Genomic DNA, 27,160 nt, shown 5'->3' on the forward strand with positions numbered 1-27,160 from the left:
GATAAGAGGCAATCTTCAAGGGCTTAGAAATCAGCATATGAGCCAACCTAGGTTTAGCCTTCAACAAAGAATACCAAGAGAACAAAGCAAATTTAATTATAAAAGTAAATTGGAAAGTTGTTTAAAACTGCATGCCCTATCTGAATTAAAAAAAAAAAAAAAAATTGACTTTATTGTCCCTTTAACTTCCTGCGGCATATAATGACTTCCATTGTTAAGGCTTACAAAACAAATTAATAAAAGCAAGAACCAGCCTCTAAAAAAAAGTCATATCTAACATATACACAAAAGAAAACTAGGAAACAGTTAAAGATAATGACAAAAAAATAAAATAAAAATAATTGACAACCTTGTCAGCTTTGATATAGTGACACACAACCACAAGATAAGATACTTTACACAGGCATTTAGTTGTTTTTAAATCCTACATGCTCAGTTGGGTTTAAGTAGCAAATACCGACCATACCGTGAGAACGTTTCAGAAGGTTTGTGGTCAGGGCTTTTTGTTGCATTTGTGAGATTGCTCATACTCATAAAATATAATACAATTGGCTTGTTATTTTTTTCATTCATGTGCAATCTTCGCTAAAAGTAAGTTTTTATACAGTCAGGTTAGCGAACGTAAAAAGTTTGCGTGCGAGTGAAACCCGATAACTTCAGGACTTCAGATATTGTAACAACGTTAGGTTCTCTCTATAGACTTCAATGGAGCACACTGTTGAAAAATGTAAAAAAATTCTGACACTTATTGCTTGTGTGCTAACCCAACATTAGTGATGTCGTGAATAGTTCGCCGGTGAATAGTTCCCGGCGAACATATGCAATGTACGATCCGCCCCCTATTCGTCATCATTGAGTAAACTTTGACCCTGTATCTCACAGTCTGCAGACACATTCCAGCCAATCAGCAGCAGACTCTCCCTCCCAGACCCTCCCAGCTCCTGAACAGCAGCCATTTTAGATTCATTCGGAAGCTGCATTGTTAGTGAGAGGAGGGACAGTGTAGCTGCTGGTGATTTAATAGGGAAATTGATAGCTAGGCTAGTGTATTCAGTGTCCACTACAGTCCTGAAGGACTCATCTGATCTCTGCTGTAAGCACAGCACCCCAAAAAGCCCTTTTTAGGGCTAGAAAATCATTTTTTATTTTTTTTTATTTTTTTCCTGTGTAATCTAATTGCAGTTACCTGCCTGCCAAGCCACTTGCCCAGTGCCACCACTCATATCTGGTGTAACAGTAGTGTAAATTAAAAAAAAAAACTTTTTTGACTGTGAAACATCAGTCTGCTAGTGTAATCTAATTGAAGTTGCCTGCCTGCCAGCGTGTGTGCCAGGCCCACTTGCCCAGTGCCACCACTCATATCTGGTGTAACAGTAGTGTAAATTTAAAAAAAACAACTTTTTTGACTGTGAAACATCAGTCTGCTAGTGTAATCTAATTGCAGTTGCCTGCCTGCCAGTGTGAGTGCCAGACCCACTTGCCCAGTGCCACACCACTCATATCTGGTGTAACAGTAGTGTAAATTTAAAAAAAAAAACTTTTTTGACTGTGAAATATCAGTCTGCTAGTGTAATCTAATTGCAGTTGCCTGCCTGCCAGCGTGTGTGCCAGACCCACTTTCCCAGTGCCACACCACTCATATCTGGTGTAACAGTAGTGTAAATTTAAAAAAAAAAAAACTTTTTTGACTGTGAAACATCAGTATGCTAGTGTAATCTAATTGCAGTTGCCTGCCTGCCTGCCAGTGTGAGTGCCAGACCCACTTGCCCAGTGCCACACCACTCATATCTGGTGTAACAGTAGTGTAAATTTAAAAAAAAAAAACTTTTTTGACTGTGAAACATCAGTCTGCTAGTGTAATCTAATTGCAGTTGCCTGCCTTCCAGCGTGTGTGCCAGGCCCACTTGCCCAGTGCCACCACTCATATCTGGTGTAACATTAGTGTAAATAAAAAAACAACAACTTTTTTGACTGTGAAACATCAGTCTGCTAGTGTAATCTAATTGCAGTTGCCTGCCTGCCAGAGTGTGTGCCAGGCCCACTTGCCCCGTGCCACCACTCATATCTGGTGTAACAGTAGTGTAAATTTAAAAAAAAAACTTTTTTGACTGTGAGACATCAGTCTGCTAGTGTAATCTAATTGCAGATGCCTGCCTGCTAGCGTGTGTGCCAGGGCCACTTGCCCAGTGCCACACCACTCATATCTGGTGTAACAGTAGTGTAAATTTAAAAAAAACAAAAAACTTTTTAGACTGTGAAACATCAGTCTGCTAGTGTAATCTAATTGCAGTTGCCTGCATTCCAGCGTGTGTGCCAGACCCACTTTCCCAGTGCCACACCACTCATATCTGGTGTAACAGTAGTGTAAATTAAAAAAAAAAAACTTTTTTGACTGTGAAACATCAGTCTGCTAGTGTAATCTAATTGCAGTTGCCTGCCTGCCAGCGTGTGTGCCAGGCCCACTTGCCCAGTGCCACCACTCATATCTGGTGTAACAGTAGTGTAAATTTAAAAAAAAAACTTTTTTGACTGTGAGACATCAGTCTGCTAGTGTAATCTAATTGCAGTTGCCTGCCTGCTAGCGTGTGTGCCAGGGCCACTTGCCCAGTGCCACACCACTCATATCTGGTGTAACAGTAGTGTAAATTTAAAAAAAACAAAACTTTTTTGACTGTGAAACATCAGTCTGCTAGTGTAATCTAATTTCAGTTGCCTGCCTGCCAGCTTGTGTGCCAGACCAACTTGCCCAGTGCCACACCACTCATATCTGGTGTAACAGTAGTGTAAATTTAAAAAAAAAAACTTTTTTGACTGTGAAACATCAGTCTGCTAGTGTAATCTAATTGCAGTTGCCTGCCTGCCAGCGTGTGTGCCAGACCCACTTGCCCAGTGCCACACCACTCATATCTGGTGTAACAGTAGTGTAAATTTAAAAAAAAAAACTTTTTAAACTGTGAAACATCAGTCTGTTAGTGTAATCTAATTGCAGTTGCCTGCCTGCCTGCCAGCGTGTGTGCCAGGCTCACAGCGTATACTGTGCCCACTTGCCCAGTGCCACACCACTCATATCTGGTGTAACAGTAGTGTAAATTTAAAAAAAAAAAACTTTTTTGACTGTGAAACATCAGTCTGCTAGTGTAATCTAATTTCAGTTGCCTGCCTGCCAGCGTGTGTGCCAGACCAACTTGCCCAGTGCCACACCACTCATATCTGGTGTAACAGTAGTGTAAATTTAAAAAAAAAACTTTTTTGACTGTGAAACATCAGTCTGCTAGTGTAATCTAATTGCAGTTGCCTGCCTGCCAGCGTGTGTGCCAGACCCACTTGCCCAGTGCCACACCACTCATATCTGGTGTAACAGTAGTATAAATTTAAAAAAAAAAACTTTTTAAACTGTGAAACATCAGTCTGTTAGTGTAATCTAATTGCAGTTGCCTGCCTGCCAGCGTGTGTGCCAGGCCCACTTGCCCAGTGCCACCACTCATATCTGGTGTAACAGTAGTGTAAATTTTAAAAAAAATCTTTTTTGACTGTGAAACATCAGTATGCTAGTGTAATCAAATTGCAGTTGCCTGCCTGCCTGCCAGCGTGTGTGCCAGGCTCACAGCGTATACTGTGCCCACTTGCCCAGTGCCCCCACTCATATCTGGTGTAACAATAGTGTAAATTAAAAAAAAAAACTTTTTTGACTGTGAAACATCAGTCTGCTAGTGTAATCTAATTGCAGTTGCCTGCCTGCCAGCGTGTGTGCCAGGCTTACAGCGTATACAGTGCCCACTTGCCAAGTGCCACCACTCATATCTGGTGTAACAGTAATGTGAATTTAAAAACAAAAAACTTTTTGGACTGTAAAACATCAGTCTGCTTTTTTGTGTCAGGCTCACAGTGTATACTGTGCCCACTTGCCCAGTGCCACCACTCATATCTTGTTTAATAGTAGTGTAAGTGTACATTTAAAAAAAAAAAAAAAACTTTTTGGACTGTGAAACATCAGTCTGCTTTTTTGTTTCAGGCTCACAGCTTATACTGGGCCCACTTGCCCAGTGCCAACACTCATATCTTGTTTAATAGTAGTGTAAGTGTACATTTAAAATAAAAAAAAAACTTTTTGGACTGTGAAACATCAGTCTGCTTTTTTGTTTCATGCTCACAGCTTATACTGGGCCCACTTGCCCAGTGCCACCACTCATATCTTGTTTAATAGTAGTGTAAGTGTACATTTAAAAAAATAAAAACTTTTTGGACTGTGAAACATCAGTCTGCTTTTTTGTTTCATGTTCACAGCTTATACTGGGCCCACTTGCCCAGTGCCACCACTCATATCTTGTTTAATAGTAGTGTAAGTGTACATTTAAAAAAATAAAAACTTTTTGGACTGTGAAACATCAGTCTGCTTTTTTTTGTCAGGCTCACAGTGTATACTGTGCCCACTTGCCCAGTGCCACCACTCATATCTTGTTTAATAGTTCTGTAAGTGTACATTTAAAAAAAAATGACAGGCAGAGGCAGGCCACCCCAAAGGTGCCGTTGTGGTCGTGGTGCTGTGATTACCTTTGGCACTAGAATAATGCCCAGAGTGTTCAGAGGCCACGTCCCATGAACTCGAAAAGTTCTGAGGAGGACATAGTTGACTTTATAACACAGGACACCCAATCTTCTATAGCTTCTGCTCCGAACCTTGACGCACCATCCTCCTCCAGCTTATCTTCGGGCACCTCTCAAGTTACCACTCACCCTCCTGCCGCCACCACCAACACTAGCACCACAGCCGCTTCACTTGATCTGTCAGAGGAGTTTTTTACACATCAGTTGGAAGAAATGAGTGATGCGCAACCATCAATGACAGAGGATGTAGATAACAGTAATATGTCTCAGTCAGGCAGCATTACAGACAGGGACATACGGTGTGATGATGATGATGTTGTACCCGCTGCTGCTTCCTTTGTTGATTTGTCAGATACAAGTGAAGCAGTTGATGATGACGATGCATCCGTGGATGTCACGTGGGTGCCCTCTAGAAGAGAAGAAGAACAGGGGGAAAGTTCAGATGGGGAGACAGAGAGGAAGAGGAGGAGACGAGTTGGAAGCAGGGGGAGATCATTGCAAGGAGCTAGTGGCACAGTCAGACAGCATGCATCAGCACCCGGGGTCAGCCAGACAGCACGCCAATCAACGCATGCTGTTGCCACCACCAGAATGCCGTCATCGCAGAGCTCAGCAGTGTGGCATTTTTTTTTGTGTGTCTGCCTCTGACAACAGCGATGCCATTTGCAACCTGTGCCAAAAGAAACTGAGTCGTGGGAAGTCCAACACCCACCTAGGTACAACTGCTTTGCGAAGGCACATGATCGCACATCACAAACGCCTATGGGATCAACACATGAGTAGAAGCAGCACACCAACTCAAAGCCGCCATCCTCCTCCTGGTCCAGCATCTTCAGCCACGTCAACCACTGCTGTCCTCCTTGCCCCCTCTCAACCATCCGCCACCCCGTCTCTCTTCCGGAGCAGTTCCTGCTCATCTACCCACAGTCAGGTGTCTGTCAAGGACATGTTTGAGCGTAAAAAGCCAATGTCACAAAGTCACCCCCTTGCCCGGCGTCTGACAGCTGGCTTGTCTGAACTCTTAGCCCGCCAGCTTTTACCATACAAGCTGGTGGAGTCTGAGGCGTTCAAAAAATTTGTAGCTATTGGGACACCGCAGTGGAAGGTATCTGGCCGAAATTTCTTTGCACAAAAGGCAATCCCAAACCTGTACTCGATTGTGCAAAAGGAAGTAATGGCATGTCTGGCACACAGTGTTGGGGCAAGGGTCCATATGACCACTGATAGCTGGTCTGCAAAGAATGGTCAGGGCAGGTATATCACCTACACTGCGCATTGGGTAAACCTACTGACGGCTGCCAAGCATGGAATGCGTGGCTCTGCAGAGGAGGAGTTGGTGACACCACCACGACTTGCAGGCAGGCCTTCTGCCACCTTCTCTACTCCTCCTACTCCATCCTCTTCCATAACCTCCTCGGCTGAGTCCTCTTCTGCTGCTGCGTCTTGCTCCACATCAACGGCACCCCCCAGCTCCGCAGGTACTATTCCACATCCCGGATACGGCAGTGTCACGCCGTCTTGGGGTTGACTTGCCTGAAAGCAGAGAGTCACACCAGACCAGCACTCCTGTCCGCCCTGAATGCACAGGTGGATCAGTGGCTGACTCTGCACCAACTGGAGATCGGCAAAGTGGTTTCTGACAATGGAAGTAATTTGGTGGCGGCTTTGAAATTGGGCAAGTTGACACATGTGCTGTGCATGGCACATGTGTTTAATCTGATCGTACAACGCTTTGTGCATAAGTACCCAGGCTTACAGGACGTCCTGAAGCAGGCCAGGAAGCTGTGTGGCCATTTGAGGCGTTCCTACACGGCCATGGCGCACTTTTCCGATATCCAGCGGTGAAACAACATGCCAGTGAGGCGCTTGATTTGCGACAGCCCGACACGTTGGAATTCAACGCTCCTAATGTTCGACCGTCTGCTCCAACAAGAAAAAGCCATTAACGAGTATTTGTATCACCGGGGTGCTAGGACAGCCTCTGCGGAGCTGGGAATTTTTTTCCCACGTTACTGGGAGCTCATGCGCAATGCCTGTAGGCTCATGCGTCCTTTTGAGGAGGTGACAAACCTAGTCAGTCGCACCGAAGGCACCATCAGCGACATCATACCATTTGTTTTCTTACTGGAGCGTGCCCTGCGAAGAGTGCTGGATCAGGCCATAGATGAGCGTGAAGAGGAAGAGTTGTGGTCACCATTACCACCAGAAACAGCCTTATCAGCATCGCTTGCTGGACCAGCGGCAACGCAGGAAGAGGATTGTGAGGAAGAGGAGTCAGAGGAGGAATGTGGCTTTAAGGAGGAGGAAGAAGACCAACCACAACAGGCATCCCAGGGTGCTCGTTGTCACCTATCTGGTACCCGTGGTGTTGTACGTGGCTGGGGGGAAGAAGATACCTTAAGTGAGATCACTGAGGACGAGGAACGGGACATGAGTAGCTCAGCATCCAACCTTGTGCAAATGGGGTCTTTCATGCTGTCGTGCCTGTTGAGTGACCCTCGTATAAAAAAGCTGAAGGAGAACGACCTGTACTGGGTGTCCACGCTACTAGACCCCTGGTATAAGCATAAAGTGCCTGAAATGTTACCAAATTACCGCAAGTCGGAAAGGATGCAGCAGTTCCAAAATAAATTAAAAAGTATGCTTTACACAGCGTATAAGGGTGATGTCACAGCACAACGGGAATCTAACAGGGGAAGAGGTGAAAGTAATCCTACGACTCCCACGACCACGCCAGCAAGGACAGGACACTTTACAGACATGTTGTTGATGGAGGACATGCAAAGCTTTTTAACTCCTATGCATCGCCACAGCCCTTCGGGTTCCACGCTCAGAGAACGACTCGACCGACAGGTAGCAGACTACCTCGCCTTAACTGCAGATCTCGACACTCAGAGGAGCGATGAACCCCTTGACTACTGGGTGTGCAGGCTTGACCTGTGGCCTGAGCTATCCCAATTTGCAATAGAACTTCTGGCCTGCCCCGCTTCAAGTGTCCTGTCAGAGAGGACCTTCAGTGCAGCAGGAGGTATTGTCACTGAGAAGAGAAGTCGCCTAGGTCAAAAAAGTCTAGATTACCTCACCTTTATTAAGATGAATGAGGGATGGATCCCGAAGGGACTGACATTGGGTGATACACTCGAGGAAAAAGGCCTGATGAGATGAGCTGCCTTGGGCTAAAAATGGTCCACACTGTGCTGTATTTTATCTTCAAATGCCGGATGACTTGCGTGACTTATCGGCCACCAACTAGGGTTCAAGCCACAATGTTTTAGGGCACTTTCTGCCTGGGAAACAAACATCACATTTTCTGCAACACTACCTAATTTTTCAGGCATGTGTACATGCCTAATTTTTCTGGCCTCTGGTGCAGCACTGTGGCTTCAAAAACCAAACCAATAAAAAGAGGCACATAACAGGGATTAAACTGATAGGAATAGTACTACTTAACACACCACTCCTATCTGGTGGCACATTAGATTGCACACGCAGTGCCCCAAATTTGAAGTAGGAGGACCGACCAAGCATCTTTTTCCATCTCCCAGTTCCTAAAATCCATGAAATATACACGTCCCCTGATAGGGGACACCACAGGGATTAAACTGATAGGAATAGTACTACTTAACACACCTTATAATAACACAGAGAGAGGCAACGCAGAGAGAGGAGTCTGAAGAAGAGGAGTCAGAGGAGGAAGGTGGCTTTGAGGAGGTGGAAGACCAAACACAGCAGGCATCCCAGGGGGCTTGTTGTAACCTTTTGGGGACCCTTGGTGTTGTACGTGGCTGGGTGGAGGAAGAGACCTTCAATGACATCAATGAGGACAAGGAACGGGACATGGCTAGCTTGGTATCCAACCTTGTGCAAATGGGGAGTTTGCGGTTGTGCAAATGGACTATTTGCGGTTGTTTGCGGTGCATTAAAGGGACAGTCTAGGCCAAAATAAACTTTCATGATTCAGATAGAGCATGTAATTTTAAACAATTTTCCAATTTACTTTTATCACCAATTTTGCTTTGTTCTCTTGGTATTCTTAGTTGAAAGCTTAACCTATGAGGTTCATATGCTAATTTCTTAGACCTTGAAGCCCACCTCTTTCAGATTGCATTTTTACAGTTTTTCACCACTAGAGGGTGTTAGTTCACGCATTTCATATAGATAACACTGTGCTCGTGCACGAGAAGTTATCTGGGAGCAGGCACTGATTGGCTAGACTGCAAGTCTGTCAAAAGAACTGAAAAAAGGGGCAGTTTGCAGAGGCTTTGATACAAGATAATCACAGTGGTTAAAAGTATATTATTATAAATGTGTTAGTTATGCAAAATTGGGAAATGGGTAATAAAGGGATTATCTATCTTTTAAAACAATAAAAATTCTGGTGTAGACTGTCCCTTTAAACGGGGAGTTTGGTCTGTCACTGTGAAGCGGGCGTAACCCTTACACTACCTGATCGATACAACATCATACCTGATGTTTTAAAGCACGTTATTCCAAACAATTTAGGAATGTTAGGTGATTTATGCCCTTTGTGGCTTAAAACCAGACTCTGCATCAACTATGTAATTTTCCATGGGAGTTTTGCCATGGATCCCCCTCCGGCATGCCACAGTCCAGGTGTTAGTCCCCTTGAAACAACTTTTCCATCACTATTGTGGCCAGAAAGAGTCCCTGTGGGTTTAAAAATTTGCCTGCCCATTGAAGTCAATGGGGGTTTGCCCTTATAATATATAAGGATGTGTTGAATATGCATGAACTAATAATGAATAAATATATGGCTGGCAATATTCCAGCAAAGTATTAAAATTAAAATCCTCCCATATATTGCTATGTATCATCTCAACCCACCCCCTCCCCTAAGCAGCTATGTGTGCAGGTAACTGACCAAGCACACACTACTTTCTGCAGAAAGTTTTCTAGCATCTGTTGTTATGGATGCAACTTTAATGGGGATGCAACAGAAAAAGTGAGGAAACACCCTGTAGCCCCCTAATAAAACAGCCACTGCTAGGCATATACAGAAAAATGCATTGTCATTGGTAAGTCATACAATTTGCATCAGTGCTAAGAGGAAAATGTATTAAATTAAGATTTCATGATTCAGATAGAGCATGCAATTTTAAGCAACTATCTATTAATTTTTCTTCGTTCTCTTGGTATCTTTATTTGAAAAAACAAGAATGTAAACTTAGGAGCCAGCTCATTTTTGGTTCAGCACCTGGGTAGAGCTTAGATATAGGTGTTTAAATGTAGCCACCAATCAGCAAGCGCTACCCTGGTGCTAAAACAATAATAGGCCGGCTCCTAAGCTTACATTCTTGCTTTTTCAAATAAAGATACCAAGAGAATGAAGAATAATTGATAATATGAATAAATTAGAAAGGGGCTTAAAATTTCATGCTCTATCTGAATCATGAAGGGTTCATTTTTAGTAGACTATCCATTTAAGCTACATTTGCAGATTTTGAGGGTTGGCAGCGCAAGCTCAAACGTGCGAGCCTGCAACTAAAAATGTAAGAAGCAAAAACTGCTTTTTTAGCCTCTGAAGTAGCAAGATAAATCCCCCCAGACACTCACTTGTTTGAGGTGATTGACATGTCAAATTGTGCAAGAGCAGAGGGCAGTTTTGCACAAGAGACCACTTGTGCAATGTTGAATTTTGCAACTAACTGCTGCATCACAAGTGACATTTGCAAGTAGACAGGTTCTCTACCTGAGAATTGTCCAACTGCAATCTTGATAAATGTTTATGAAAATGTGTGCTTATTCACAATTGTAATATTTATTATCTTATACACTCATGCATGTCTTGTCTGTTGGGACAACATTTGTTGTTGTTTTTTAATCAATCCATAATTTAACTTTAATTTTTTAAGATACAAAATCTGTGAGTTTGCAAAATAGCAGCAATTGCAAATACATAAATAAATGGTTCTATAGCAGTAAAAAGACAATAATATTGTTATATTTTAAACATTTTGGGGCATCTGTTTGTTACCTTCAAATTTGCATGTGTGAAAGAGCAATGCTGCAGTAAATGTTTACATTAAAAGAACATTAAAGGGACATGAAACCCAAAATTTTTCTTTCATGATTCAGATAGAGGGGCCATGTACCTGAATATGATCTCCATATTTATTAAAAAAAGCCGGAAAAAAGACGCGCACCAAGTACGGGGCGATGAGCATTTTTACCAACTTTATTTATACCCTGTCACTAAACGCCGCCACAATACTAAAATGTTTAACCCCTATCACGCCGCTCCCGGACCCCGCCGCAACCTAAATAAAGTAATTAACCCCTATCCCGCCGCTCCCAGACCCTGCCGCAACCTAAATAAATGTATTAACCCCTAAACCTCTGGCCTCCCACATCACTACCACTAACTAAACCTATTAACCCCTAAACTGCCAACCACCCACATTGCCATATACTAAATTAAGCTATTAACCCCTAAACCTAACAAGCCACTAACTTTAAATTAAAATTAAAACATCCCTATCTTAAAATAAATGTAAACTTACCTGTAGAATTAAAATGAACTATTTTTAAACTATTAATTAACCTACCCTAACTCTTATCCTACAATTAAATTAACTAAATTACATATTAAAAAACCCTAACCCTACTCAAATTATTTAAATCTACTATTAAACATTATTAAAAATTACTAAATTACCTAAAAAATAAACGCTAAGTTACAAAAAATAAAAAACACAAAATTACCAACAAAAACAAACAAACCACATTATCAAAAATAAAAAGAATTACACTTATCTAATAGCCCTATCAAAATAAAAAAGCCCCCCCAAAATAAAAAAAATACCCTAGCCTCCAATAAACTATCAATGGCCATTAAAAGGAGCTTTTGTGGGGCATTGCCCCAAAGAATTCAGCTCTTTTACCTGTAAAAAAAAAAAAACCCCAACAGTAAAACCCACCACCCAACCAACCCCCCCAAATAAAAAAACTAAATCTAAAATAACCTAAGCTCCCCATTGCCCTGAAAAGGGCATTTGTATGGGCATTGCCCTTAAAAGGGCATTTAGCTCTTTTACATACCCTAATAGCCAATAGAATGCGAGCTCAATCTGATTGGCTGATTGGATCAGCCAATCGGATTGAACTTGATTCTGATTGGCTGATTCCATCAGCCAATCAGAATATTCTTACCTTAATTCCGATTGGCTGATAGAATCCTATCAGCCAATCGGAATTCGAGGGACGCCATCTTGGATGACGTCCCTTAAAGGAACCGTCATTCTTCAGTTGGACGTCGCCGGATGAAGATGGGTCCGCGGTGGAGGTCTTCAGGATGGAGCCGGTCCTCATAGGATGAAGAAAGAAGATGCCGCTTGGAAGAAGATGGTTGCCGGTCCGGATCTACTCTTCTTCCCGGATAGGATGAAGACTTTGGACCCTCTTCTGGACTTCTTCAGCCATCGGATGATGGATGTCTAGCCCCCTCTTGGGTTGGATGAAGATATCGGAGCCAGGACGGATCGGTGATACCCGGTGAGGTGAAGACAAGGTAGGAAGATCTTCAGGGGCTTAGTGTTAGGTTTATTTAAGGGGGGTTTGGGTTAGATTAGGAGTATGTGGGTGGTGGGTTGTAATGTTGGGGGGTATTGTATGTTTTTTTTTACAGGCAAAAGAGCTGAATTCTTTGGGGCATGCCCCGCAAAGGGCCCTGTTCAGGGCTGGTAAGGTAAAAGAGCTTTGAACTTTAGTAATTTAGAATAGGGTAGGGCATTTTTATTTTGGGGGGCTTTGTTATTTTATTAGGGGGCTTAGAGTAGGTGTAATTAGTTTAAAATTGTTGTAAGATTTTCCTTATGTTTGTAAATATTTTTTTATTTTTTGTAACTTAGTTCTTTTTTATTTTTTTGTACTTTAGTTAGTTTATTTCATTGTAGTTATTTGTAGATATTGTATTTAATTAATGTATTGATAGTGTAGTGTTAGGTTTAATTGTAGGTAATTGTAGATATTTTATTTAATTAATTTAATGATAGTGTAGTGTTAGGTTTAATTGTAACTTAGGTTAGGATTTATTTTACATGTAATTTTGTTATTATTTTAACTAGGTAACTATTAAATAGTTATTAACTATTTAATAGCTATTGTACCTGGTTAAAATAATTACAAAGTTACCTGTAAAATAAATATTAATCCTAAAATAGCTATAATATAATTATAATTTATATTGTAGCTATATTAGGATTTATTTTACAGGTAAGAATTTAGCTTTAAATAGGAATAATTTATTTAATAAGAGATAATTTATTTTGTTAGATTAAAATTATATTTAACTTAGGGGGGTGTTAGTGTTAGGGTTAGACTTAGCTTTAGGGGTTAATACATTTATTAGAATAGCGGTGAGCTCCAGTGGGCAGATTAGGGGTTAATAATTGAAGTTAGGTGTCGGCGATGTTAGGGAGGGCAGATTAGGGGTTAATACTATTTATTATAGGGTTAGTGAGGCGGATTAGGGGTTAATAACTTTATTATAGTAGTGCTCAGGTCCGGTCGGCAGATTAGGGGTTAATAAGTGTAGGCAGGTGGAGGCGACGTTGAGGGGGGCAGATTAGGGGTTAATAAATATAATATAGGGGTTGGCGGTGTTAGGGGCAGCAGATTAGGGGTACATAGGGATAATGTAAGTAGCGGCGGTTTACGGAGCGGCAGATTAGGGGTTAATAATAATATGCAGAGGTCAGCAATAGCGGGGGCGGCAGAATAGGGGTTAATAAGTGTAAGGTTAGGGGTGTTTAGACTCGGGGTACATGTTAGAGTGTTAGGTGCAGACGTAGGAAGTGTTTCCCCATAGGAAACAATGGTGCTGCGTTAGGAGCTGAACGCGGCTTTTTTGCAGGTGTTAGGTTTTTTTTCAGCTCAAACAGCCCCATTGTTTCCTATGGGGGAATCGTGCACAAGCACGTTTTTGAGGCTGGCCGCGTCCGTAAGCAACTCTGGTATCGAGAGTTGAAGCTGCGTTAAATATGCTCTACGCTCCTTTTTTGGAGCCTAACGCAGCCTTTATGTGGACTCTCAATACCAGAGTTATTTTTATGGTGCGGCCAGAAAAAAGCCGGCGTTAGCTACGCGGGTCCTTACCGACAAAACTCTAAATCTAGCCGTTAGTGGGTTTTTTTTTTTGTAACTTAGCGTTTATTTTTTTTTGGTAATTTAGTAATTTTTAATAATGTTTAATAGTAGATTTAAATAATTTGAGTAGGGTTAGGGTTTTTTAATATGTAATTTAGTTAATTTAATTGGTAGTTTAATTTTATTGTAGTATAATAGTTAGGGTAGGTTAAATAATAGTTTAAAAATAGTTTATTTTAATTCTACAGGTAAGTTTAATTTTTTTTTTAAGATAGGGATGTTGTAATTTAAAGTTAGCGGGTTGTTATGTTTAGGGGTTAATAGCTTAATTTAGTGTATGGCAATGTGGGGGCTGGCGGTTTAGATGTTAATAGGTTTAGTTAGTGGTAGTGTAGTGATGTGGGAGGCCAGAGGTTTAGGGGTTAATGCATTTATTTAGTGGCAGCGGGGTCCGGGAGCAGCGGGATAGGGGTAAATAACTTTAAGTTGCGGCGGGGTCCGGGAGCAACGGAATAGGGGTTAATAACATTATGTAGGTGGCGGCGATGTTGGGGGCAGAAGATTAGGGTTTAGACTCTGGACTTATGTTAGGGTGTTAGGTGTAAATGTTACTGGTTTTCAACCATATAAATCAATGAGATATCTGGCAGCATCGAACATAAGCTTTCACTGCTTTCAGACTCCCATTGATTCCTATGGCATCCGCAGCCTCCAGGGTGGCGGATTGAAAACCAGGTACGATGGGCCGGAATAGCCGCAAGCATACCAGTTAGAAATTTGATAAATGGGAAAAGGTGTCAAATAGAGCCAAATTCGGAACATCTGTAATGACATAAGCATTGGCCTGAGTCAGATTGAGACCGGCGGATCGTATGTTACGTCACAAATGTCAACTTTTGCCGGTTTGTAGGCTTTGATAACTAGGTCGGATCAAGCTCGCAACAATTACGCTGCAGAATTCCGGCGTATTTGCTGTTGGCGGCTTGATAAATATCCCCCAGAGAATACAATTTTAAACAACTTTCCAATTTACTTCTATTATTTAATTTGCTTTATTCTCTTGTTATCCTTTGGTGAAGGGTTTATCTAGGCAATATCAGGGGCAGTAGAGAACCTAGGTTCTAGTAGTTGATTGGTGCCTACATATATATATATTGATTGTGATTGGCTCACCCATGTGTTCAGTTAGAAACCAGTAGCGCAATGCTGCTCCTTCAACAAATGATTCCAAGAGAAAGAAACAGATTAGAAAATATAAGTAAATTAGAAAGTTGTTTGAAATTGTATTCTCTATCTGAATCATGAAAGACAATTTTTGGGTTTCATGTCCCTTTAATCACTTCTTGCTTTTGCTTTAAAAAAATTGTGCTTTGTCCTACGCTCCCTAAAAAAGGCCAAAAAGCATTTTCTCTAACCAGGAGCTCAAAATGCTGCAAATCAAATAGTTGATTTAGGCAATTTTCAGCAGTGTGAAAATATTGGTTAGAGAAATGTCTGTTTGGCCTTTAAAGGGAGCATGGGAAAAAGGCAACATTTTTACACAGAAGGAAGAAGTGTTCATTTTAATAAAGGGACATGTAGTCATATTTTCTTTCATCTAAAATATTGAATATAAAATGTGCTTACATTGTTAAAGCAGAAGTTTTGAAATAAAAAAATCATGTAAAAATCTGGATATATATCAGTGCAGCTCAGTGTTGACATCCAATTAAGAGCCAGATTACAAGTGGAGTACAAAATATCGATATTAATAAACGATATTTGCGCTGTACTGAATAATACCAGTGCATGCTTATGTGTGCTGGTATTAAGAGTTAGGTGCAATACGAATGAGACCAAGCGTTTGCATTGCACGGAATCATTGGACTCACAAAAGCGCACTTCCATAGGCTCCAATGGGACATGGGATGAGACACGGCATGAGATGTGGTAAGTCGCTTAGCAATGGGCAGCAAATATAAATATATATGTAGGGTGACCATATTGCCACTTTAAAAAGGGTCACATATGAAAAATACATATGTCACGGCTGTTTTCAAGGCTGTTTAAATAAATGTTTTGTATAAGAACCCTGACATGTATTTTTCATGTGTGTCCCTTTTTAAAGAGGCAATATGGTCAGTATATATATATATATATATGATTATATACATATATATGTATGTGTTTATGTGTGTATTTATGGCAAACTGCCGAAACACGTAAGTCCGTGTGCTGCGCTTTCCTCTCACATTATTTTGTAGGTGGCATGCTGTCACGTTTTAAATTTTTGGAATAAAAATTTGTTATTTTAATTTTCGGAGCGTGGGACTGTCTTTTTTGGTGTTTTTACACATATTAACACATAAATATATATGTATAAAATCATTTACATATATATTTACGGGGAACACACAGTTCCCATAGACCGCAATGTAAAGGCACTTTTCAGTGCTGTTTTTTCATACTAACACCCCACAGCTGCCAACCTTAGCCCCCAATAACTGCCAAGTGCAGTTATTTTTTAGAAAAAAAATGCCACCATTTTTTTAGTATTTAAAAGGGACGTCAAATATTTTTGGGAGCCAGTTGGGGAACATTTAAAAAATTAACGAGAGGTCACTTGCAATCGCTAGTTAGTTATCACCTGCCTCTTTGCGGGCGTACGATAAATTAGCGTTCCATTTGTAATCTAGCCCTTAATTGTTTCTGTAAAACATCTTTTGTCACATGTAAAAATGATTATCTCCCTGGTGTTAAAAAGCTTAAATATATTGCTTAGCAGATCTGCTGTATACATAATTCCTGGAAGCAAATGTAGTGAAAACCTTGTATTTTAACTGAAGAGGTAAAGAAAAGTACTAGTAAAAATAAATGTGTGGGTCTCACTCAGCTGAGATATGGGTGAAAACATTATAACATAAAATCTGACCCCACAGTGACAGCCAGCACACTGCCTGTATCCAGATGGTTCTCATGCAACATAATCGGAGGAGGATCAAAGTCTCTCACACTCTGAAAAAGACACCAAAAAAGGATGAAATTACCCAAGCACTTGTGCAATAAAATACATAAGAAGATTTTAAAATGTGCCTTAGACTATAAATTCCTATGTAAAAAAACACCATGAAGCCTTCGCTTTTTGTAGTCTTTGCAGCGTTAGCAGAGAATTATATGCATTATACTATGAATTTAATATCTCTGTCTATTTATTATCTGATAAAATGAGAATAATTACTGCTTCCTAAGACTTGTTTGTGTATATATTTAAAGACAGGGAACTAGATGAAATAATTTTAGAATATCTCAGGTTGAACAATGGTGAAAGGGACATTAAAAGGATATTGTAATAGAAAAGTTGCATGTGCGACTCACCGTGGAACTTTTTGGTACTGATAATAAAAAAAACTGGCCAGCATTTTCAGGAATGACCCAATATCTTTTGGGGCTGTTTTTGAGCATTATATTGCAATATATGTTTCTCTCTTTACATCCTCAAACTGCATAGAGGTGGAAACAGTACTCAAGCCTAAATTTTACCTTTCTAAAATTCTTTGAGGTACCACACAGTGCTGCATAGACTTCTTAGATACTTATGCCACAGAGGAGAGCTTTAGATCATAGGGCCCTTTGTTTTTAACTTTTGCAGATTGAACACATGGACATCTCCGTGTTGATTCAGTTCTTGCACATATTTTGCGCATGCGCAATGCATGCTTTTTGGCAAAGTTCCGTTCTTAAAATGACCCCCTTGCCGAAAGAACGTATTGCGCATGAGTCGATCGGGTTGATTTCTGTCCGCCACCTCAGAGCAGGCGGACAGGTTATGGAAACATGGGGCATCAGGCCCCGTACGGAGCTTGATAAATTGATCCCCTTAGTGTCTATAAAACAATGGGAGCTGCCATGTTGTAACTTAGGTTACCTTCTCTGCTGTGGCAAATTAAGTACAGTTATAAATAAGTCACTGGAGTGTGCAACCAATGACTGTGTGGAATATAATAGTGTTCTACACTTCCATTTCTAACAGGAACTGACTAGCTCACAATTCCAGGATGGAATTACAGGAAAAGGGGACAAATTAAATAATGAAAGCATATTGCAGAGTCTTTTCTCTTGTTAAGTATAGTCAGTCCACGGGTCATCCATTACTTATGGAATATATCTCTTCCTAACAGGAAGCTGCAAGAGGATCACCCAAGCAGAGCTGCTATATAGCTCCTCCCCTCACATGTCATATTCAGTCATTCTCTTGCAGCCTAACTAAAGATAGGTCGCTGTGAGAGGTCTGTGGTGTTTTTTAACTTAGTTTATTTCTTCAATCAAAAGTTTGTTATTTTAAATGGCACCGGAGTGTGCTGTTTGTTCTCAGGCAGCATTAGAAGAAGAATCTGCCTGCGTTTTCTATGATCTTAGCAGACGTAACTAAGATCCACTGGCTGTTCTCATCTGAGGAGTGAGGTAACTTCAGAAAAGGGGAATAGCATGCAGGGCCCCCCTGCAAAAGAGGTATGTGCAGTAAATTATTTTTCTGAGGAATGGAATTGACTGAGAAAATACTGCTGATACCAATGTAACGTAAGTTCAGCCTTAAATGCAGTGATAGCGACTGGTATTAGGCTGATGAGTGTGTGTACACTGAATGTATTTTTCTAAGGAATGGAATTGACTCTGAAAATACTGTTAATACTGAAGTAATGTATGAGCCTTAACTGCAGTAAAAGCGACTGGTAGCAGGCTTATTAATAACACTTCATAACTTTTAAAATGTATGTTTAAAACGTTTACTGGCATGTTAATCGTTTTTTGTGAGGTACTTGGTGATAAAACTTATTGGGGCATGATTTTTACCACATGGCCATCTTTGTTTTCTGCATAGAAACAGTTATCTGAGCTTCCCCACTGTTGTAATATGAGTGGGAGGGGCCTATTTTAGCGCTTTTTTGCGCAGTAAAAATTCAGTCACAATCTGTCTACTTCATCCTCCATGATCCAGATTGTCTCTAGAGAGCTCAGGGGTCTTAAAATTCATTTTGAGGGAGGTAATCAGTCACAGCAGACCTGTGACAGTGTGTTTTGACTGTGATAAAAACGTTAATTATTAAATTGTTATCCGTTTTTGGGTATTAAGGGGTTAATCATCCATTTGCTGGTGGGTGCAATCCTTTGCTAACTTAATACATTTACTGTGAAAAATTGGTTGCTATAACTATTTTGGTTCATTGTTATTTCAACTGTGACAGTTTTTTGTGCTTCTTAAAGGCACAGTAGCGTTTTTTATATTGCTTGTAAATTTATTTAGAAAAGTATTTCCAAGCTTGCTAGTCTCATTGCTAGTCTGTTTAAACATGTCTGACACAGATGAATCTCTTTGTTCACTATGTTTAAAGGCCAATGTGGAACCCAATAGAAATTTGTGTACTAATTGCATTGATGTTACTTTAAATAAAAGTCAATCTTTACATGTAAAGAAATTATCACCAGACAACGAGGGGGAAGTTATGCCGACTAACTCTCCTCACGTGTTAGTACCTTCGCCTCCCGCTTAGGAGGTGCGGGATTTTGTGGCGCCAAGTACATCAGGGAAGCCCTTACAAATCACTTTGCAAGACATGGCTACTGTTATGACAGAAGTATTATCTAAATTGCCAGAATTAAGAGGCAAGCGCGATAGCTCTGGGTTAAGGACAGAGCGTGCGGATGAGGTGAGAGCCATGTCAGATACTGCGTCACAGTTTGCAGAACGTGAAGACGGAGAGCTTCATTCTGTGGGTGACGGATCTGATCCAGGGAGACTGGATTCAGAGATTTCTAATTTTAAATTTAAGCTTGAGAACCTCCGCATATTGCTAGGGGAGGTATTAGCGGCTCTGAATGATTGTAACATGGTTGCAATTCCAGAAAAATGATGTAGGTTGGATAGATACTATGCGGTACCGGTGTGTACTGACGTGTTTCCTATACCTAAAAGGCTTACAGAGATTATTAGCAAGGAGTGGGATAGACCTGGTGTGCCTTTTTCCCCTCCTCCCATATTTAGGAAAATGTTTCCTATAGACGCCACCACACGAGACTTATGGCAGACGGTCCCTAAGGTGGAGGGAGCAGTTTCTACTTTAGCTAAGCGTACCACTATCCCGGTGGAGGATAGTTGTGCCTTTTCAGATCCAATGGATAAGAAATTAGAGGGTTACCTTAAGAAAATGTTTGTTCAACAAGGTTTTATCTTACAGCCCCTTGCATGCATTGCGCCTGTCACTGCTGCGGCGGCATTCTGGTTTGAGTCTCTGGAAGAGGCCATTCGCACAGCTCCATTGGATGAAATTATGAACAAGCTTAAAGCACTTAAGCTAGCTAACGCATTTGTTTCTGATGTCGTCATACATTTAACCAAACTTACGGCTAAGAACTCTGGATTCGCCATCCAAGCGCGCAGAGTGCTATGGCTTAAATCCTGGTCAGCTGACGTGACTTCTAAATCTAAATTGCTTAATATTCCTTTCAAAGGGCAGACCTTATTCGGGCCCGGCTTGAAAGAAATTATCGCTGACATTACGGGAGGTAAGGGCCATGCTCTACCTCAGGACAGGGCCAAATCAAAAGCCAAACAGTCTAATTTTCGTGCCTTTCGTAACCTCAAGGCAGGAGCAGCATCAACTTCCTCCGCTCCAAAACAGGAAGGAGCTGTTGCTCGTTACAGACAAGGCTGGAAAACTAACCAGTCCTGGAACAAGGGCAAGCAGGCCAGAAAACCTGCTGCTGCCCCTAAGACAGCATAAAGAGAGGGCCCCCTATCCGGAAACGGATCTAGTGGGGGGCAGACTTTCTCTCTTCACCCAGGCTTGGGCAAGAGATGTCCAGGATCCCTGGGCGTTGGAGATCATATCTCAGGGATATCTCCTGGACTTCAAAACTTCTCCTCCACGAGGGAGATTTCATCTTTCAAGGTTATCAGCAAACCAAATAAAGAAAGAGGCGTTTCTACGCTGTGTACAAGACCTCTTACTAATGGGGGTGATCCACCCAGTTCCGCGGACGGAACACGGGCAAGGATTCTATTCAAATCTATTTGTGGTTCCCAAGAAAGAGGGAACCTTCAGACCAATCTTGGACTTAAAAATCCTAAACAAATTCCTAAGAGTTCCATCATTCAAAATGGAAACTATTCGAACCATCCTTCCCATGATCCAAGAGGGTCAGTACATGACCACAGTGGACTTAAAGGATGCCTACCTTCACATACCGATTCACAAGGATCATTATCGGTATCTAAGATTTGCTTTCCTAGACAGGCATTACCATTTTTTAGCTCTTCCCTTTGGATTAGCTATGGCTCCAAGAATCTTTACAAAAGTTCTGGGCTCACTTCTGGCGGTACTTAGACCGCGAGGCATTGCGGTGACTCCGTACCTAGACGACATTCTGATACAAGCTTCAAGTTTTCAAACTGCCAAGTCTCATACAGAGATAGTTCTGGCATTTCTGAGGTCGCATGGGTGGAAGGTGAATGTGGAAAAGAGTTCTCTATCACCACTTACAAGGGTTCCCTTTCTAGGGACTCTTATAGATTGTGTAGAGATGAAAATTTACCTGACAGAGGCCAGGTTATCAAAACTTCTAAATGCTTGCCGTGTCCTTCATTCCATTCCACACCCGTCAGTAGCTCAGTGCATGGAAGTAATCGGCTTAATGGTAGCGGCAATGGACATAGTACCATTTGCGCGCCTGCATCTCAGACCGCTGCAATTGTGCATGTTAAGTCAGTGGAACGGGGATTACTCAGATTTGTCCCCCCTGCTAAATCTGGATCAAGAGACCAGAGATTCTCTTCTATGGTGGCTTTCTCTGCCACATCTGTCCAAAGGGATGACCTTTCGCAGGCCAGATTGGACGATTGTAACAACAGACGCCAGCCTTCTAGGCTGGGGCGCTGTTTGGAACTCCCTGAAGGCTCAGGGACTATGGACTCAGGAGGAGAAACTCCTCCCAATAAATATTCTGGAATTAAGAGCAATATTCAATGCTCTCCTAGCTTGGCCTCAGTTAGCAACTCTGAGGTTCATCAGATTTCAGTCGGACAACATCACGACTGTGGCTTACATCAACCATCAAGGGGGAACCAGAAGTTCCCTAGCGATGTTGGAAGTCTCAAAGATAATTCACTGGGCAGAGTCTCACTCTTGCCACCTGTCAGCGATTTACATCCCAGGCGTGGAGAACTGGGAGGCGGATTTTCTAAGTCGCCAGACTTTTCATCCGGGGGAGTGGGAACTTCATCCGGAGGTTTTTGCTCAACTGATTCATCGTTGGGGCAAACCAGATCTGGATCTCATGGCGTCTCGCCAGAATGCCAAGCTTCCTTGTTACGGATCCAGGTCCAGGGACCCGGGAGCGGTGCTGATAGATGCTCTGACAGCCCCTTGGGTCTTCAACATGGCTTATGTGTTTCCACCATTCCCGATGCTTCCTCGTTTGATTGCCAAGATCAAACAGGAGAGAGCTTTGGTGATTCTGATAGCGCCTGCGTGGCCACGCAGGACCTGGTATGCAGACCTAGTGGACATGTCGTCCTGTCCACCGTGGTCTCTGCCTCTGAGACGGGACCTTCTAATTCAGGGTCCTTTCAACCATCCAAATCTAATTTCTCTGAGGCTGACTGCATGGAGATTGAACGCTTGATTCTATCAAAGCATGGCTTCTCGGAGTCGGTTATTGATACCTTAATACAGGCTAGGAAGCCTGTTACCAGAAAAATTTACCATAAGATATGGCGTAAATATTTATATTGGTGCGAATCCAAGAGTTACTCATGGAGTAAGGTTAGGATTCCTAGGATATTGTCCTTTCTACAAGAGGGTTTAGAAAAGGGCTTATCTGCTAGTTAAACTTAGTTCTTAACGTTCTTCAAGGCGTTCCATTTGAACCCCTTCATTCCATTGATATCAAGCTGTTATCCTGGAAGGTTCTGTTTTTGATGGCTATTTCCTCGGCTCGAAGAGTCTCTGAGTTATCTGCCTTACATTGTGATTCTCCTTATCTGATTTTTCATTCAGACAAGGTAGTTCTGCGTACTAAACCTGGGTTCTTACCTAAGGTAGTTACTAACAGGAATATCAATCAAGAGATTGTTGTTCCATCACTGTGTCCTAACCCTTCTTCAAAGAAGGAACGACTTTTACATAATCTGGACGTAGTCCGTGCCCTGAAGTTCTATTTGCAGGCAACTAAAGATTTTCGTCAAACTTCTTCCCTGTTTGTCGTTTACTCTGGACAGAGAAGAGGTCAAAAGGCTTCGGCTACCTCTCTCTCTTTTTGGCTTCGTAGCATAATACGTTTAGCCTATGAGACCGCTGGACAGCAGCCTCCTGAAAGGATTACAGCTCATTCTACTAGAGCTGTGGCTTCCACCTGGGCCTTTAAAAATGAGGCCTCTGTTGAACAGGTTTGCAAGGCTGCAACTTGGTCTTCACTTCACACTTTTTCAAAATTTTACAAATTTGACACTTTTGCTTCTTCGGAAGCTATTTTTGGGAGAAAGGTACTACTGGCAGTGGTTCCTTCTGTTTAATGTTCCTGCCTTGTCCCTCCCTTCATCCGTGTACTTTAGCTTTGGTATTGGTATTCCATAAGTAATGGATGACCCGTGGACTGACTACACTTAACAAGAGAAAACATAATTTATGCTTACCTGATAAATTTATTTCTCTTGTAGTGTAGTCAGTCCACGGCCCGCCCTGTCTTTAAGGTAGATCTAAATTTTAATTAAACTCCAGTCACCACTGCACCCTATGGTTTCTCCTTTCTCGTCTGCTTTTGGTCGAATGACTGAATATGACATGTGAGGGGAGGAGCTATATAGCAGCTCTGCTTGGGTGATCCTCTTGCAGCTTCCTGTTAGGAAGAGATATATTCCATAAGTAATGGATGACCCGTGGACTGACTACACTACAAGAGAAATAAATTTATCAGGTAAGCATAAATTATGTTTTTTTTATATATATACAATTTATCATTTTATATTACCATCTCAAAGTGTCCCTTTAAGGAATGTTTATCAAAGCTTAAATCAGAATTAAGTTGCAGCTCAAACAGTTCAGTATGCTTAAAGGGATTTTGAAATAATGTTTCAATGAAGCAAGTATATACAAAATATCTATAATCTTTAAATGTTTGTCAACAAAATTTGAAGTATCTTTATCTTTTGTCCTTTCCCGCACCTTTCCCAACCCTTTTTTTTTCTTTTTTCTTTCTTGGTTATTTCATTGAAACAACAAAGTTTAAAGTGTGAGCAAGCGCACAAATTTTCTAAACTAATTTTAACATGTAATTAAATTCTAGAGGTGTAAACATCCTTGCAATAAAAAGTATTACTCAGTGTGTAACTGCTGTGAGTCAAAGGATTTAGCAATCACACTGTTATATGCGTATTTATTTTAGTTTATAGCTTTTTTATCCCTTTCTTTAAATAGTTTTCTCTCTCTCCTTTTTTTTTTATATATACAAAAAATGTTTTTCTTATCCAGGAGCTTACTTGCAATATGACGACCAATCAGGGAACCGATTGTGAACCAAAAACAAAACATATGATCTATGGCCCCTGGATAGCCTTTTTCTGGCTAAGGGCTTAAAGGGACACCGTACCCATACATTTTCTTTCGTGATTCAGATTGAGCATGAAATTTTAAGCAACTTTCTAATTTACTCCTATTATCGAATTTTCTTCATTCTCTTGGTATCTTTATTTGAAATGCAAGAATGTAAGTTTAAATGCCGGCCCATTTTTGGTGAACAACCTGGGTTGTCCTTGCTGATTGGTGGATAAATTCATCCACCAATAAAAAAGTGCTGTCCAGAGTACTTAAACCAAAAAAAAGCTTAGATGCCTTCTTTTTCAAATAATGATAGCAAGAGAACAAAGAAAAATTGATAATAGGAGTAAATTAGAAAGTTGCTTAAAATTGCATGTTCTTTCTGAATTACAAAAGAAAAAATTTGGGTACAGTGTCCCTTTAAGGTTATTATGGGTTCAGCCTTTAATGTGACGTTTGAGTTTGGTGGAATTTGTTGCTGTCGGTGTCAGGGGTGCTTAATATGGTCAGTATAGTGGAGTTGCCCTTTGCAGGAAGGGAGCCTGGTAAATCAAAGGCTAAGAGCCCTATTTACTAAAGGTCTTGCGGACCTGATCCGACAGTGTGGATCAGGTCCGCAAGACCTCGCTGAATGCGAGAGCAATACGCTCCCCATATCCAGCATTGCACCAGCAGCTCACAAGAGCTGCTGGTGCAACTCCGCCCCTTGCAGACTCATTGCTAATGGGCCGCCAGCAGGGGGGTGTCAATCAACCCGATCGTACTCGATCGGGTTGAATTCCGGCGATTCCTGTCCGCCTGCTCAGAGCAGGCGGACAGGGTTATGGAGCAGCAGTCTTTGTGACCGCTGCTTCATAACTGCTGTTTCTGGCGAGTCTGAAGACTCACCAGAAACACGGGCCCTCAAGCTAATTACGGAACTTGATAAATGGGCCCCAAAATATAGTGGTTGAAATCACATATTAGGGGTTAAATGTCAGACTAATCCCTTTATTAACCATTCCTCAGTGTTACATAAGCAACACTGTAATATTAATACACTTTTTACCTCTGTAATTACCTTGTATCTAAGCCTCTACAGACTGCCTCCTTATTTCAGTTCTTTTTACAGACTTGCATTTAAGCCAATCAGTGGTGGCACATAAATAACTCCACGCATGTGAGCACAATGTTATTTATATGGCACTCATGAACTAGCGCTGTCCATCTGCGGAAAACTGTCAAAATGCACTGAGATAAGAGGTGGCCTTCAAATTGAATAGAAATTGGCATATGAGCCTACCTAGGTTAAGCTTTTAACAAAGAATACCACAAAGAATAAAGAACAAAGCAAATTTAATAATACAAGTAAATTGAAGAGCTGTTTAAAATTGCATGCCCTATCCGAATCATAGAAGTTTAATTTTGACTAGACTGTCCCTTTAATTACATAGGATGGGCTTGTTATCATTATAAGCTCCTCCAAGCCAATATTGTGGCAGGTTTTATTTATTTATTTTAAAAATAATAATAATAATAATAATAATAATTTATTTCTGGGGTTTCCACCACTCATAGCTGTATACAACAATCTTAAGAGTATAATGAGATGGTTAAAATTTAGATACAAGATTGTGATCTTGCCTTTTGTATTTTAGGATTAATGTGTTTGAAACCGGTCCTCTGAATTGTTTTAATAATTTGTTTCTTTTATAGTAAAATTTAAATATTTCAGCTAATTTTAATGCAATAATGCATAGCAAGTTTAACCATTGTAAATTTAAATCAGTAAAACGTGTTACTATGTTTAGAAATTTTGATAAAATAATTCATATATTGATGTTGAATATGGAAATCTCACTCTATCATGTTAAATAAGGATTTTAATACTGCTAGTGTTTGTTGAATAGGGATAGCCTTTATTTATAAATTAAATTAGGAAATTCTGTGATATTCTTAAAATGACATGAAACCCATTTTTTATGATTTAGAAAGAGCATGCAATTTGAAACATCTTTCCAATTTACTTCTATTATCTAATTTGCATCATTCTCTTGATATCCTTTGTTGATAAGCGTATCTAGATAGGCTCAGTAGCTGCTGATTGGTGGTTGCACATAGATGCCTTGTGTTATTTCTTCAACAAAGATATCTAAAGAATGAAGTAAATCAGATAATAGAATCCTGAATGAAAAAAAATTGGGTTTTATGTCCCTTTAAGACTGTAGACATCACAGACATCACTGAAAAAACTTGAAATTAGTATGGATTTTTAACGACAATACTTATTAATTAGCATTTTTAACATTTAGTTATAGAGTGGCCTTTTTGATGTCCTTTTTGACACTATACATGTTGTTGCCAATAACACTTCATTTTATATTTTATAGATCTTTAACAGAGAAAGAAAATGAAAATGTAATTCCTTATTGTGGATTATCAACAAACCGTGGAGTGTAAGCAACAATAAAAATAATAAAATACATGAAAAATGATGTGAAAATTAAAGCTTAGTAGTAATGGGCAGAAAAAAAAGCTAAAAAAGTGCAAATTTCATAAAGAATAAAATAATAAAATGTTTTATGTTATCTGTGGTTTCAGTAATGTTTATACCATTCTATATGATGTGTGCTTGTATAAAATGTGCCTATAAATGCTCTGGATTGGCTGTCATCATGTAGACCTACTACCAATCTCAGAGTAATGCAGCTTGATTTTTCAGGGCAGTGAACCAAACACAAGACACCTTCTGCCCTTTTTAAAAGACTAATATAACCTTGTTTAAAGGGACATTAAACACATAGGCCTAGATTTGGAGTTTGGCGGTAAAAGGGCTGTTAACGCTCCGCAGGCTTTTTTCTGGCCGCACCATAAAATTAACTCTGGTATCGAGAGTTCAAACA

General features: G+C 40.7%; 1 long non-coding RNA gene across 2 annotated transcripts in view; it reads left to right on the forward strand.

Moving 5' to 3' along the window:
* The window catches only part of LOC128644864 (uncharacterized), a 359,997-nt gene extending 333,152 nt beyond the window's left edge, over nt 1-26,845 (forward strand). For both annotated transcript variants that reach the window (XR_008400053.1, XR_008400054.1), the window contains one exon: nt 26,648-26,845. This is a non-coding gene — a long non-coding RNA (uncharacterized LOC128644864). The remainder of the gene's footprint in view (nt 1-26,647) is intronic.
* The last annotated feature ends 315 nt before the right edge of the window (nt 26,846-27,160 follow it).

The sequence above is a fragment of the Bombina bombina genome, chromosome 1, assembly GCF_027579735.1.
Source record: "Bombina bombina isolate aBomBom1 chromosome 1, aBomBom1.pri, whole genome shotgun sequence".
Lineage (NCBI taxonomy): Eukaryota > Metazoa > Chordata > Amphibia > Anura > Bombinatoridae > Bombina > Bombina bombina.